Consider the following 12,167-nt stretch of genomic DNA (forward strand, 5'->3'; position numbering starts at 1 on the left):
CAGGGAGTAGAAGAATTGAGTTTTTAAAATATTCATAGAAAGCAGGTTGGGTACCAGAAATGAGTCCAAATATACCTTCTTCTTCTTTGTTTTTTTTGGGGGGGGGAGTTCTTTTTTAAAAATTATTATTATTTTTTAATAGTTATTTCCCCAATACAATTTTTTTCTACTGTACAGCATGGTGACCCAGTTACACATACATGTGCACATTCTATTTTCGCACATTGTCATGCTCCATCATAAGTGACTAGACAAGAGTTCTGAGTGCTACACAGCAGGATCTCATTGCTAATCCATTCCAAAGGTAGTAGTTTGCATCTATTAACCCCAAGCTCCCCAACCACCCACCTCCCTCCCACTCCCCCTCAGCAACCAAAAGTCTGTTTTCCAAATCGATGATTTTCTTCTCTGTGGGAAGGTTCATTTGTGCTGTATATTACATTCCAGATATGTGATATCATATGGTATTTGTCTTTGTCTTTCTGACTTACTTCATTCAGTATGAGAGTCTCTAGTTCCATCCATCTTGCTGCAAATGGCATTATGTCATTCTTTTTTATGGCTGAGTAGTATTCCATTGTGTACATATACCACATCTTCCTAATCCAATCATCTGTCAATGGATGTTTAGGTTGTTTCCATGTCTTGGCTATTGTGAATAGAGCTGCAATGAACATGCAGGTGCATGTATCTCTTTTAAGTAGAGTTTTGTCCGGATAGATGCCCAAGAGTGGGACTGTGGGGTCATATGGAAGTTCTATGTATAGATTTCTAAGGTATCTCCAAACTGTTCTCCATAGTGGCTGTACCAGTTTCCATTCCCACCAACAGTGCTGGAGGGTTTCCTTTTCTCCACAGCCCCTCCAGCACTTGTTATTTGTGGATTTATTAATGATGGCCATTCTGACTGGTGTGAGGTGGTATCTCATGGTAGTTTTGATTTGCATTTCTCTTATAATCAGAGATGTTGAGCATTTTTTCATGTGCTTGTTGCCATCTGTACATCTTCCTTGGAAAAATGTCTATTCAGGTCTTTTGCCCATTTTTCAATTGGGTTGTTGGCTTTTTCTGCTGTTGAGTTGTATAAGTTGCTTGTATATTCTAGAGATTAAGGCCTTGTCTATTGCATCATTTGAAACTATTTTTTCCCATTCTGTAAGTTGTCTTTTTGTTTTCTTTTTGGTTTCCTTTGCTGTGCAAAATTTTGTCCGTTTGATTAGGCCCCATTGGCTTATTTTTGCTTTTATTTCTGTTGCTTTGGGAGACTGACCTGAGAAAATATTCATAAGGTTGATGTCAGAGAATGTTTTGCCTATGTTTTCTTCTAGGAATTTGATGGTGTCCTGTCTTAGGTTTAAGGTTTTTTTTTTTTTTTTTTTTTTTTGTCTTTTTTGCCTTTTCTTGAGCTGCTCCCGTGGCATATGGAGGTTCCCAGGCTAGGGGTTGAATCGGAGCTGTAGCCACTGGCCTATGCCAGAGCCATAGCAATGTGGGCTTGGAGCCGCGTCTGTGACCTACACCGCAGCTCACAGCAACGCCAGATCCTTAACCCACTGAGCAAGGCCAGGGATTGAACCCAAAACTTCATGGTTCCTAGTCAGATTTGTTAACCACTGTGCCAGGACGGGAACTCCTTATGTTTAAGTTTTTAAGCCATTTTGAGTTTATATTTCTGCATGGTGTGAGGGTGTGTTCTAGTTTCATTGATTTTCATGTAGCTGTCCAGGTTTCCCAGCAATACTTGCTGAAAAGACTGTCCTTTTCCCATTTTATGTTCTTGTCTCCTTTGTCAAAGGTTAATTGACCATAGGTGTCTGTTTTTTATTTCTGGGATTGCTATTCTGTTCCATTGGTCTGTATGTCTGATTTTGTACCAGTACCACACTGTCTTGATGACTGTGGCTTTGTAATAGTGCCTGAAGTCTGGGAGAGTTATGCCTCCTGCTTGGTTTTTGTTCCTCATAATTGCTTTGGCAATTCTGAGTCTTTGGGGTTCCATACAAATTTTTGTATTGTTTGTTCTAGTTCTGTGAAAAATGTCATGGGTAATTTGATAGGGATTGCATTGAATCTGTAGATTGCTTTGGGTAGTATGGCCATTTTTACAATATTAATTTTTCCCACCCAGGAGCATGGAATATCTTTCCATATCTTTACATCTTCTTTAATTTCCTTGATTAACATTTCATAGTTCTCAGCATATAAGTCCTTTACCTCCTTGTCAGGTGTATGCCCAGGTATTTGATTTTGTGAGGTGCAATTTTAAAAGGTATTGTATTTTTGTATTCCTTTTCTAACATTTCGCATACAAAAATGTGACTGATTTCTGAAGGTTAATCTTATATCCTGCTACTTTGCTGAATTTGTTGATCAGTTCAAGTAGTTTTTGGGTTGAATCCTTAGGGTTTTCTATATATAGTATCATGTCATCTGCATACAGTGACAGTTTTACCTCTTCTCTTCCTATTTGGATGCCTTTTATTTCTTTTGTTTGTCTGATTGCTGTGGCTAGGGCTTCCAGCACCATGTTGAATAACAGTGGTGAGAGTGGACATCCTTGTCTTGTTCCAGATTTTAATGGGAAGGCTTTCAGCTTTTCCCCATTGAGTATTATAGTTGCTGTGGGTTCATCATAAATGGTTTTGATTATGTTAAGGTATGTTCCCTCTATACCCACTTTGGTAAGAGTTTTTATCATGAATGGATGTTGGACTTTGTCAAATGCTTTTTCTGCAACTATTGAGATGATCATGTGGTTTTTGACTTTTTGTTAATGTGGTGTATGACATTGATTTATTTGCATATGTTGAACCATCCTTGTGCACCTGGAATGAATCCCACCTGGTCGTGGTGTATGATCTTTTTTATATGTTGTTGGATTTGGATGGCTAAAATTTTGTTGAGAATTTTTGCATCTATATTCATCAGAGATATTGGGCTATAGTTTTCTTTTTTGGTGATATCTTCATCTGGTTTTGGAATTAGGATGATGGTGGCATCATAGAGTGTCTTTGGGAGTGTTCCTTCTTCTTCAACCTTTTGAAAAGTTTAAGGAGGTTGGGTGTAAGTTCCTTTTCGTATGTTTGGTAGAATTCACCTGTGAAGCCATCTGGTTCTGGACTTTTATTTGTAGGGAGTGTTTTTATAATATATTCAATTTCATTTCTAGTGATCCGTCTGTTCAGCTGATCTATTTCTTCTTGATTCAGTTTTGGCAGGCTGTAAGTCTCTGAAAAGTAGTCCATTTCTTCTAGGTTGTCAAATTTGTTGGCATATAATTTCTCATAGTATTCTCTCATGGTTTTTTGTACTTCTGTAATATCCATTGTGACTTCTTTTTCCTATCTTATTTTGTTTATTTGGGTTTTTTCTCTCCTCTTCTTAGTGAGTCTAGCCAGAGGTTTGTCAATTTTGTTTACCTTTTCAAAGAACCAGCTCTTGGTTTTATTGATTTTGTCTATTGTTTTTTTTTGTCTCTATTTTATTGATTTCCTCTTTGATGTTTATGATTTCCTTCTTTCTGCTGACTTTAGGTTTTTCTTGTTCTTCTTTTTCTAATTCGTTTAGGTGGTGGGTTAAGTTGTCGATTTGAGATTTTTCTTCTTTTTTGAGGTCTGTATTGCCATGAATTTCCCTCTGAGCACTGCTTTTCAGCATCCCATATATTTTGAGTGGATGTGTCTTCATTATCATTTGTCTCGAGGCATTTTCTAATTTCTTTCTTGATTTCCTCATTGACCCATTGGTTTTTCAGTAGCATGTTGCTTAGTCTCCACGTAGTAAGTTTTTTCTCATTTCTTTTCCTGTGGTTGATTTCTAGTTTCACGCCATGTGGTAAGAGAAGATACTTGAAATAATTTCCACACTCTTAAATTTGTTGAGGTTAGCTTTGTGCCCCAGGATGTGATCAGTTCTTGAGAATGCTCCTTGTGCACCTGAGAAGAATGCATATTCTGATTTTTTTTTTTTTGGATGTCATGTCTTGAAAATGTCAATTAAGTCTAACTTTTCTGTGTCCTTTAGGATCTCTGTTGCCTTATTGATTTTCTGTCTAGAGGCTCTGTCCATTGCTGTGAGTGGGGTGTTAAAGTCTCCTAATGTGATTGTACTCCCATTGATTTCTCATTTTATGTCTGTTAGTATTAGCTGTACGTATCTGGGTGCTCCTATATTAGGGGCATAGATATTGCTGTTTGTAATATCCTCTTCTTGAATGGATCCTTTAACCATTAAATAGTGTCCTTCTTTGTCTTTCTTAATGGCCTTCGTTTTCAAGTCTATTTTGTCTGATGTGTGTATTGCTACTCCTGCTTTCCTGTCTGGTCCATTGGCATGAAATATCTTTTCCCATCCCCTCACTTTCAATCTATATGTGTCCTTTGCCCTAAGGTGAGTTTCTTGTAGGCAGCAGATTGAAGGTTTTTGCTTTTTTATCCACTCCGCCACTCTGTGTCTTTTGATTGGAGCATTCGGTCCATTGACGTTTAAGGTGATTATTATTATTATTATTTTTTGTCTTTCTGCCATTTCTAGGGCCGCTCCTGTGGCATATGGAGGTTCCCAAGCTAGGGGTCTAATCGGAGCTGCAGCCGCCAGCCTATGCTAGAGCCACAGCAATGTGGGATTCAAGCCGTGTCTGCAACCTACACCACAGCTCACAGCAACGCTGGATCCTTAACCCACTGAGCAAGGGCAGGGATCGAACCTGCAACCTCATGGTTCCTAGTCGGATTCGTTAACCACTGCGCCATGACAGGAACTCCAAGGTGATTATTGATAGCTATTTATTTACTGCCATTTTAAACCTTGTTTTCCTGTTGCTTGGATGGTTACCATTTATTTCATGCTTGAATACTTTTCATTTTTTTGTGAATGTAATGTTTGGTTTTGGTTTGTAGTTGCCCTGTTTTTTAAGTATGTTAACCCCTTCCTATATCTGCTTACTTTATCCTGATAATCATATAGGCTCAAACACATCATTAAAAATAAAAAAAAGAATCTATTTTTTATCACGTCCCTTGCCCACATTGTATGATTTTGATGTCTTTTTATCTTTTAATATCTTCATGTTTAGATCTGTATGCTGGCTTATAATTGCTTTCCAATTGTGGTTTCCTCCATCCTAATTCTTCTTTTTCGCTTCTCTCTCTCTCTCTTTTAATTTAGAGAAGCCCTTTCAGTATTTCTTTTAGAATGGGCTTAGTATTGCTGTACTCTTTTAGCATTTGTTTGTTGGAGAAATTCTTTATTTCCCCTTCTAATTTAAATGACATTCTTGCTGGATAGAGTATTCTAGGTTGCAAATCCTTTCCTTTCAGCACTTTAAATATATCTTGCCACTCCCTTCTGGCCTGTAGTGTTTCTGTAGAGAAATTGGCTGATAGCCTTATTGGAGTTCCCTTATAATTAATGCTTTGCCTTTCTCTTGCTGCCTTTAGAATCTTCTCTTTAACTTTTGCCATTTTCATTATACTATGTCTTGGTGTGGACCTGTTTGGGTTCAGCTTGTTTGGGGTCCTCTGTGCTTCCTGTATCTTAATATCAGTATGCTTTAGATTTGGAAAGTTTTCAGCCACAATTTCTTCACATATATTTTCAATCCCCTTTTCTTCTTCTTTTCCTTCTGGAATTCCTATTATGCGTAGATTGGCCTGCTTTATATTATCCCATGGATCTCTTATATTGCTTTCATGTTTTTGCATTTGGTTTTCTGTCTGCTGTCCTGACTGGGTGATTTCTATTATTTTATCTTCCACATCACTAATTCGTTCCTCTGCATTATTCATTCTGCTCTTTATTGCCTTAAGCTCAGTTTGTATCTCTGCAAATGAATTTTCTAGTTTTTCTTTGTTCCTCCTTATACTTTCTGGTTCCTTTAATGCAGAATCTGCATTACTGTTAATATCCTCTCTTAATTCCTTCAGTATTTTCAATAACTTCCTTTTGAACTCAATGTCTGTCAGACTGCAGAGGTCTGTTTCATTGTTGACTGCTTTAGGTGAATTCTCCTGTTCCTTTAACTGGGAATGGTTTTTCTGCTTCTTCATCTTGCTTGTGTTTTTCTCTGAGTTCGGGGAAGCCAAACTGTAGTCTTGTAAGGCTACTTCTATGAAAGAATACCCCTTTGTATTTTTTGGGGGGGTTACTATTTATTTTTGGTGTGGGAGTTTGAATACTTGCTGTCTCTTTCTTCGGTGTGAGCAGGCTTTTGTTCCTAGGATGCTCAGTGTGTTTTCAGGGAGAAGGAGGCAATGGCTGGGGCCAGCAGTCAGTTCCTGGTGGTTGGGCTCTCAATAGCAGCAAAGACCTGCAGGAAGGTGGCACAGGCTACTCGTAGTTGCAAGGCCCTGGGAAGTGGTAATAATCTTAAGGCAGATCTTCAAGGTGATCAGAGCATTTGGCAGGAGCAACAGCAGGGTGATTCCCAGGGGAGTGAGAGCAACAACGGCTTGTGTTTGATTGCAATGCCCTCCTCTGAGGTGATTGGAACCGCACGTGGTGCCTGTGCAGGGACCCCTACTGGGAGGAGGCCATGACCATCTCTAGAGTCAGTGATAACTGTGGTGGTTTGCCCCTGCCACCTGTAGACCATGCACGAAGCAACCCATCTCATTTAGCCCACATATGAGGTGTTGTAAAGGGTGCTCCTAGTTGCAGGATCCTGAGAAGTGACAGAGATCAGGCGTGTGGATACTGCCTGGAACGTTTGGCAGTGGCAGCAGCAGGGTGGGTGTGTTCCCGGGAGTGCAAAAGCACCAACAGGTGGTATTCGGTCACAATGCTGTCCTCTGTGGTGCCCTTTAAGTGAATAGGGCTGCAAGTGATTTTTGTTCAGGTATCACGCCCACTTCTGGAATCAGTGATAACTGTGGCAGTTTGCCCCTGCCGCCTGCAGACCACGCAAGAAGCACACTGTCCCACTTAGCCCATGCAGGAGGTGCTGCACCAGTTGCTCCTAGTTGTAGGGTCTTGGGAAGGGACAGTGACCAAGTGTCCGGGGGTCCCCCAGAGCGTTTAGCAGTGGCAGCTGCAGGGTGGGTGTGTTCCCAGGGGAGTGAGAGCAACAGCATATGGTGCTTGGTTGCAATGCCCTTTTTTTCTTTTTTGGCAACCCCTGGGGTGACTGGGGTCGCTGGTGGAGCCCCCTCACAGGCCCCCAGTGGTGGGAAGCCACGCCTCCCCCTGGCCTCAGAGAGGACCACCACAGTCCCTCTCTGCCACCTGTACATCGTGCAAGAGGCACCACGAAGCACTTAGCCCCCTGACGTCCTTAGCCCACACAATAGGTGCCTGGCCACCCGCAGGCCGCACAAGTGTGTAGTCTCCCCTAAACAAGCATGAGGCTTCTCGCTGCCCGTAGCCTCTAAGCGGGGGCGGGGGGCGGTGCCTGCGCATGCGCAGCCCCACACAGGAAGTTTCTTACGTGCCTGCGCCTCCTCCTCTCCCCTCCCCGATAATGGCGCCTTGCCTCTCCTGCAGGTCTGGACGTTCTCCCGGGTTCCCTCTGCCCTGGTGTTCCCCTCCTTAGCCTGTGGTGGTCCCCTCCTTAGTCCCTGGTGCACTGCTCCTCAGCCCCTCATGCCACCCCGGTCCTCTCCCTGGACTGACCTCGGAGCCTGCGTCTCAGCGCCCCGCCAGCGCGTCTGAGGCTGCGGTGCCCCGGCCTGTGGTTCAGCTGGTCTGTGCGGCTCTCACTCGGCTTTGCTGTCCTCAGTCCAGTGGCTGCGCTTTCTCGCGGACTTGGAGGTCCCACCGACTCAGCCCATCTTTGCCCAGGTAGGAGGCTTCCCAGGAGGTGAGTTCCTTTTCTCCTTCAGGGCTGGCTCCCTCTCGGAGTGCTAGTCCTGGCCCAGTTCCTTTTCTTGCTCTTTTTTTCTTTTGTTCTACCCAGTTATGTCAAGACTTTCTTGCCCTTTTTGGAGGTTTAAGTTCTTCTGCCAGCCTTCAGTGGATGTTCTGTGCGCGTCCTTTTACAGGTTGATGTGTGTTTTTGATGTGTTTGTGGGAGAGAGCCCGACGTCTTACGCCTCCGCCGTTTTGCTCCGCCTCCTATCTTCTTAAACCCGATGGAGGACACTGAACCTTCTTTGGCTCACACTTGATGCTCATCTATAATTTATTTAATATTATGAATATGTGGGGGATGTTTTAGTGATGGTTAAAACATTTGGGACTCCAGATTGCTGTTCACAGGATTTCCCAGCGCTGCCTGGATCTGGATGTAGGTGTTTCCCCAATTCAGTGATGTATATAAATCGCTATTTTTTCCTATTCTTTCTTAATGAGTAGAGGGTGGTCTTTTGTTAATTCAGTAAACTCTCTAATTCTTGCTTAACTGAGTGTAGTTCACTGTTTTGTCAGTGAATCCTACAAACCTATGAAGTAAGGCTTTTGGCAAAACACCTGGTGGTTCAGCGGGTTAAGGGTCTATTGTTATCACTGCTGTGGGGCAAGTTCGATCCCTGGCCCAGGAACTTTGCACACCTCGGGCAGGGCCAAAAAAAAGAATATGAGATTTAAGACAGATCCTTAAAGCTACATGATGAATTGGGCTTGTCATCCACGGTGTGTGTGTGTATGTATGATGAAGAGGCGGGGGAACTGGCAGAAATGGGAGAGCTGCTATAAGAAGCAATGCAGGCAGAGGGGCAGGACCCTAAATACAAAAGGGTGTGACTACAGGAGTAAGAATACTGGAGGTTTAAATGGATGCACAACCTGAAGAGCTTTGCTTAAAATACCCAGGAGACTGAAATTTGTGGACAGATGAGAAGCATAAAAGGATAATAGGCAGGATACCATGACAATAGTTCTTCCTAGTTTAGTGAGTGTTTTTATCATAAATGGATATTTTTGCATTTTGTCAAAAATATTTCTGCCTCCATTGAGATGATTATGTGTTTTTTGTCTATCATTCTATTAATATGATGCCACACATTGATTGATATTTATATATTGAACCAATCTGGCGTCTCTGGGATAAATTCAGGGATCTGCTTCTTTCTGTAAGGTGCTGTATACTTTTTGCCAGTATTTTATTGAAGATTTTTATGTCTAAATACAGAGAGGCTATTGGTCTGTAGTTTCCTTTTCTTGCAATTTCTTTGTCTGGATAATACTGACCTCATAGAATAAATTGTGAAATACTTCCTCCTCTCTTATTTATTTTTTAAAGTGTTTGAGAAGTATTGGTATTAATTCTTCTTTAAATGTTGAGGGAGTTCCCTTGTAGCTCAGCAGGTTAAGGATCCAGAGGTGTCACTGCCATTGCTTGGGTTGCTGCTGCAGCATGGGTTCCATCCCTGGCCCAGGAACTTCCACATGCTGTGGGTACAGCCAAAAAGAAAAATAAATAAATGGCTAGTAGAACTCACCGGCAAAGACATCTAATCTTTCTTAGAGGGCAGTTATTTTAATTACCAGTTTAATCTCTTACAGGTTATAGATATATTCAGATTTTTCTTTTTTTTTTTTTTAGGGCCTCACCCGCGGCATATGAAAGTTCCCAGGCTAGGGGTCGAATTGGAGCTGCAGCTGCTGGCTTACACCACAGCCACAGCAACATAGGATCCTTTACCCACTGAGCGAGGCCAGGGACGAAGCCTGCATCCTCATGGTTACTAGTCAGGTTCATTACCACTGAGCCACAACAGGAAGTCCTATAGTCAGATTTTTATTCCATCTTGAGTCACTTTCAGTAGGTTGTGTCTTTCTAGGAATTTGTCCATTTCATACAAGTTATATAATCTGTTGGCATACAATTGGCCCTAGATTTTCCTTATATCCTTTGTATTTATGTAAGGTTAGTAGCACTCTAATATCTTTCATTATGTAAGGTTAGTAGGACTGATTTTAGTAATTTTAGCCTTTTATCTCTTTGTAAGACTAGCTAAAGATTTGTTGAGTTTGTTGATACTTTTCCCCCAAAGGGCCAACTTAGAGTATCATTGATTTTTCTTCTTTTTTCTTTCTCTTTTCTTTTCTTTTTTTTTTTAAGGGCTGCATTTGTGGCATATGGAGGTTCCCAGGCTAGGGATCTAATCTGAGCTGTAGCCGCCCGCCTACACCACAGCCACAGCAACTCAGGATCCAAGCGCGTCTGCAACCTACACCACAGCTCATGGCAACGCCAGATCCTTAACCCACCGAGCGAGGCCAGGGATGGAACCTGAATCTTCATGGATTGTAGTGAGTTTTGTTACTACTGATCCATGACAGGAACTTCTCATTCATTTTCTTTCCTGCTTTTCTATTATCTATTTCATTTATTTCTATTCTGATCTTTATTATTTCCTTTCTTCCATTTGCTTTATGTTTAGTAGTTCTTCTCTTTTCTGATTTCTTAAGATGCAAGATTTTATTATTTATTTTTTAATAAAGGCATTTACAGCTTTAAATTTCCCTCTAGGCATCATTGCACTAGCTGCATCTCATAAGTTTTGGTATGTTTTAATTTTCATTCATCTCAAAATATTTTCTAAATTCTCTTGTGATTTCTTCTTTGGCCCATTGGTTATTTGGGAATGTGTTGTTTAATTTCCACATTTTTGTGTCAACAAAAATTCAACCCAGGGAGTTCCTGTTGTGGCTCAGCGGGTTAAGAACCCAACATAGTGTCTGTGAAGACACGGGTTTGATCCCTGGCCTCACTCAGTGGGTTAAAGATCTGGTATGGCCACAAGCTGCAGCATAGGTCACAGATGCGGCTTGGATCTGGCATTGCTGTGGCTGTGGTGTAGGCCAGCAGCTGCAGCTTCAATTCAGTCCCTAGCCTGGGAACTTCTATATGATGTAGGTGCAGCCCTAAAAAGAAAAAGAAGGAAAGAAGAAAAAAATCCACCCATTTTTTTAATCAGATGGTTTGGTTGCATTTTTAAATATATTGAGTTGTAAGGGTTCTTTGTATATTTTATCAGCCACATCATTTACAAATATCTTCTCCCCTTCAGTAGTTTGTCTTTTCATTTTGTTGATGGTTTCCTTTGCTGTGCAAAAGCTTTAAAGTTTAATTAGGTCCCAATCATTTATTTTTGCTTTTATTTCCCTTGCCTGAGAAGATAGAGATGGAAAAAATATTAAGACTTGGAGTCCCCATCATGGAGCAGCAGAAACAAATCCAACTAGGAACCATGAGGTTGTGGGTTCGATCCCTGGCTTCGCTCAGTGGGTTAAGGATCTGGTGTTGCTGTGAGTTGTGGTGTAGGTCACAGACGCGGCTCAGATCTGGCGTGGCTGTGGCTGAGGTGTAGGCTGGTAGCTGTAGCTCCGATTCGACCCCTAGCCTGGGAACTTCCATGTGACGCAGATGCAGCCCTAAAAAGCAAAAAAAAAAAAAAAAAAGACTTACATATCAGAGTGTGCTCTGCCTATGTTTTCTTCTAGAAGTTTTGTGGTTTCTGGTGCTACATTCAGATCTTTGGTCCATTTTGAGTTTAGTTTTTAATATGGTGTGAGCAGATGTTCTAATTTCATTCTTTTACATGTAACTGTCCAGTTTTCCCAACACCACTCATTGAAGAGACTGCCTTTTCCCAACTGGATATTCTTGCCTCTTTTGTTGTAGATTAGTTGACCGTATCTGCATGGGTTCATTTTTTTGGCTCTCTATTCTGTTCCTTGCATCTAAGTGTCTGGTTTTGTGCTGCCACCGTACTGTTCTGTTTACTGAAACTTTGTAGTATGGTGTGGGGTCAGCGAAGGTGATACCTCCAGCTTTGTTCTGTTTTCTCAGATTCCTATAGTATTATCTTATAGGGTAGCTCTGCAAGCAATGAATTCTTTCCCCTTATCTTTATCTGGGGATGTTTTATATTTCTTCTTCATTTTTGAAGAACAGTTTTTCTGGATAAAGAATGTGGGATTGACAGTCTTTCAGCACTTTGAATGTATTATCCTATGGGCCACTGGATTCTATGGTTTTTGATGAGAAATCAGCTGTTAATTTTTTTTTTCTTTTTAGGGCTACACCTGTAGCATATGGAGGTTCCCAGGCTAGGGGTCAAATCAGAGCTGTAGCTGCTGGCCTATGCCGCAGCCACAGCCATGCAGGATCTGAGCCACATCTATGACCTACACCACAGCTCACAGCAACGCCAGATCCTTAATCCACTGAGCAAGGCCAGGGATCAAACCTGCATCCTCATGGATACTAGTCAGATTCATTAGCC

General features: G+C 41.6%; 1 protein-coding gene across 2 annotated transcripts in view; it reads left to right on the plus strand.

Moving 5' to 3' along the window:
- The first annotated feature begins 7,399 nt into the window (after positions 1 to 7,399).
- The window catches only part of TCAF1 (TRPM8 channel associated factor 1), a 147,057-nt gene continuing 142,289 nt past the window's right edge, over positions 7,400 to 12,167 (plus strand). The window contains exon 1 of one of the 2 annotated variants that reach the window (XM_085005184.1): positions 7,400 to 7,776. The gene's annotated coding sequence lies outside the window, so the exon portion shown is untranslated. The remainder of the gene's footprint in view (positions 7,777 to 12,167) is intronic. The other variant, XM_085005187.1, reaches the window with a different exon arrangement.

This window comes from Sus scrofa, chromosome 18 (assembly GCF_054392235.1).
Source record: "Sus scrofa isolate SSC_HxYL_T2T_F1_AM1 chromosome 18, Sscrofa_HxYL_maternal_Yorkshire_Landrace_v2.0, whole genome shotgun sequence".
Taxonomy (NCBI): Eukaryota; Metazoa; Chordata; class Mammalia; order Artiodactyla; family Suidae; genus Sus; species Sus scrofa.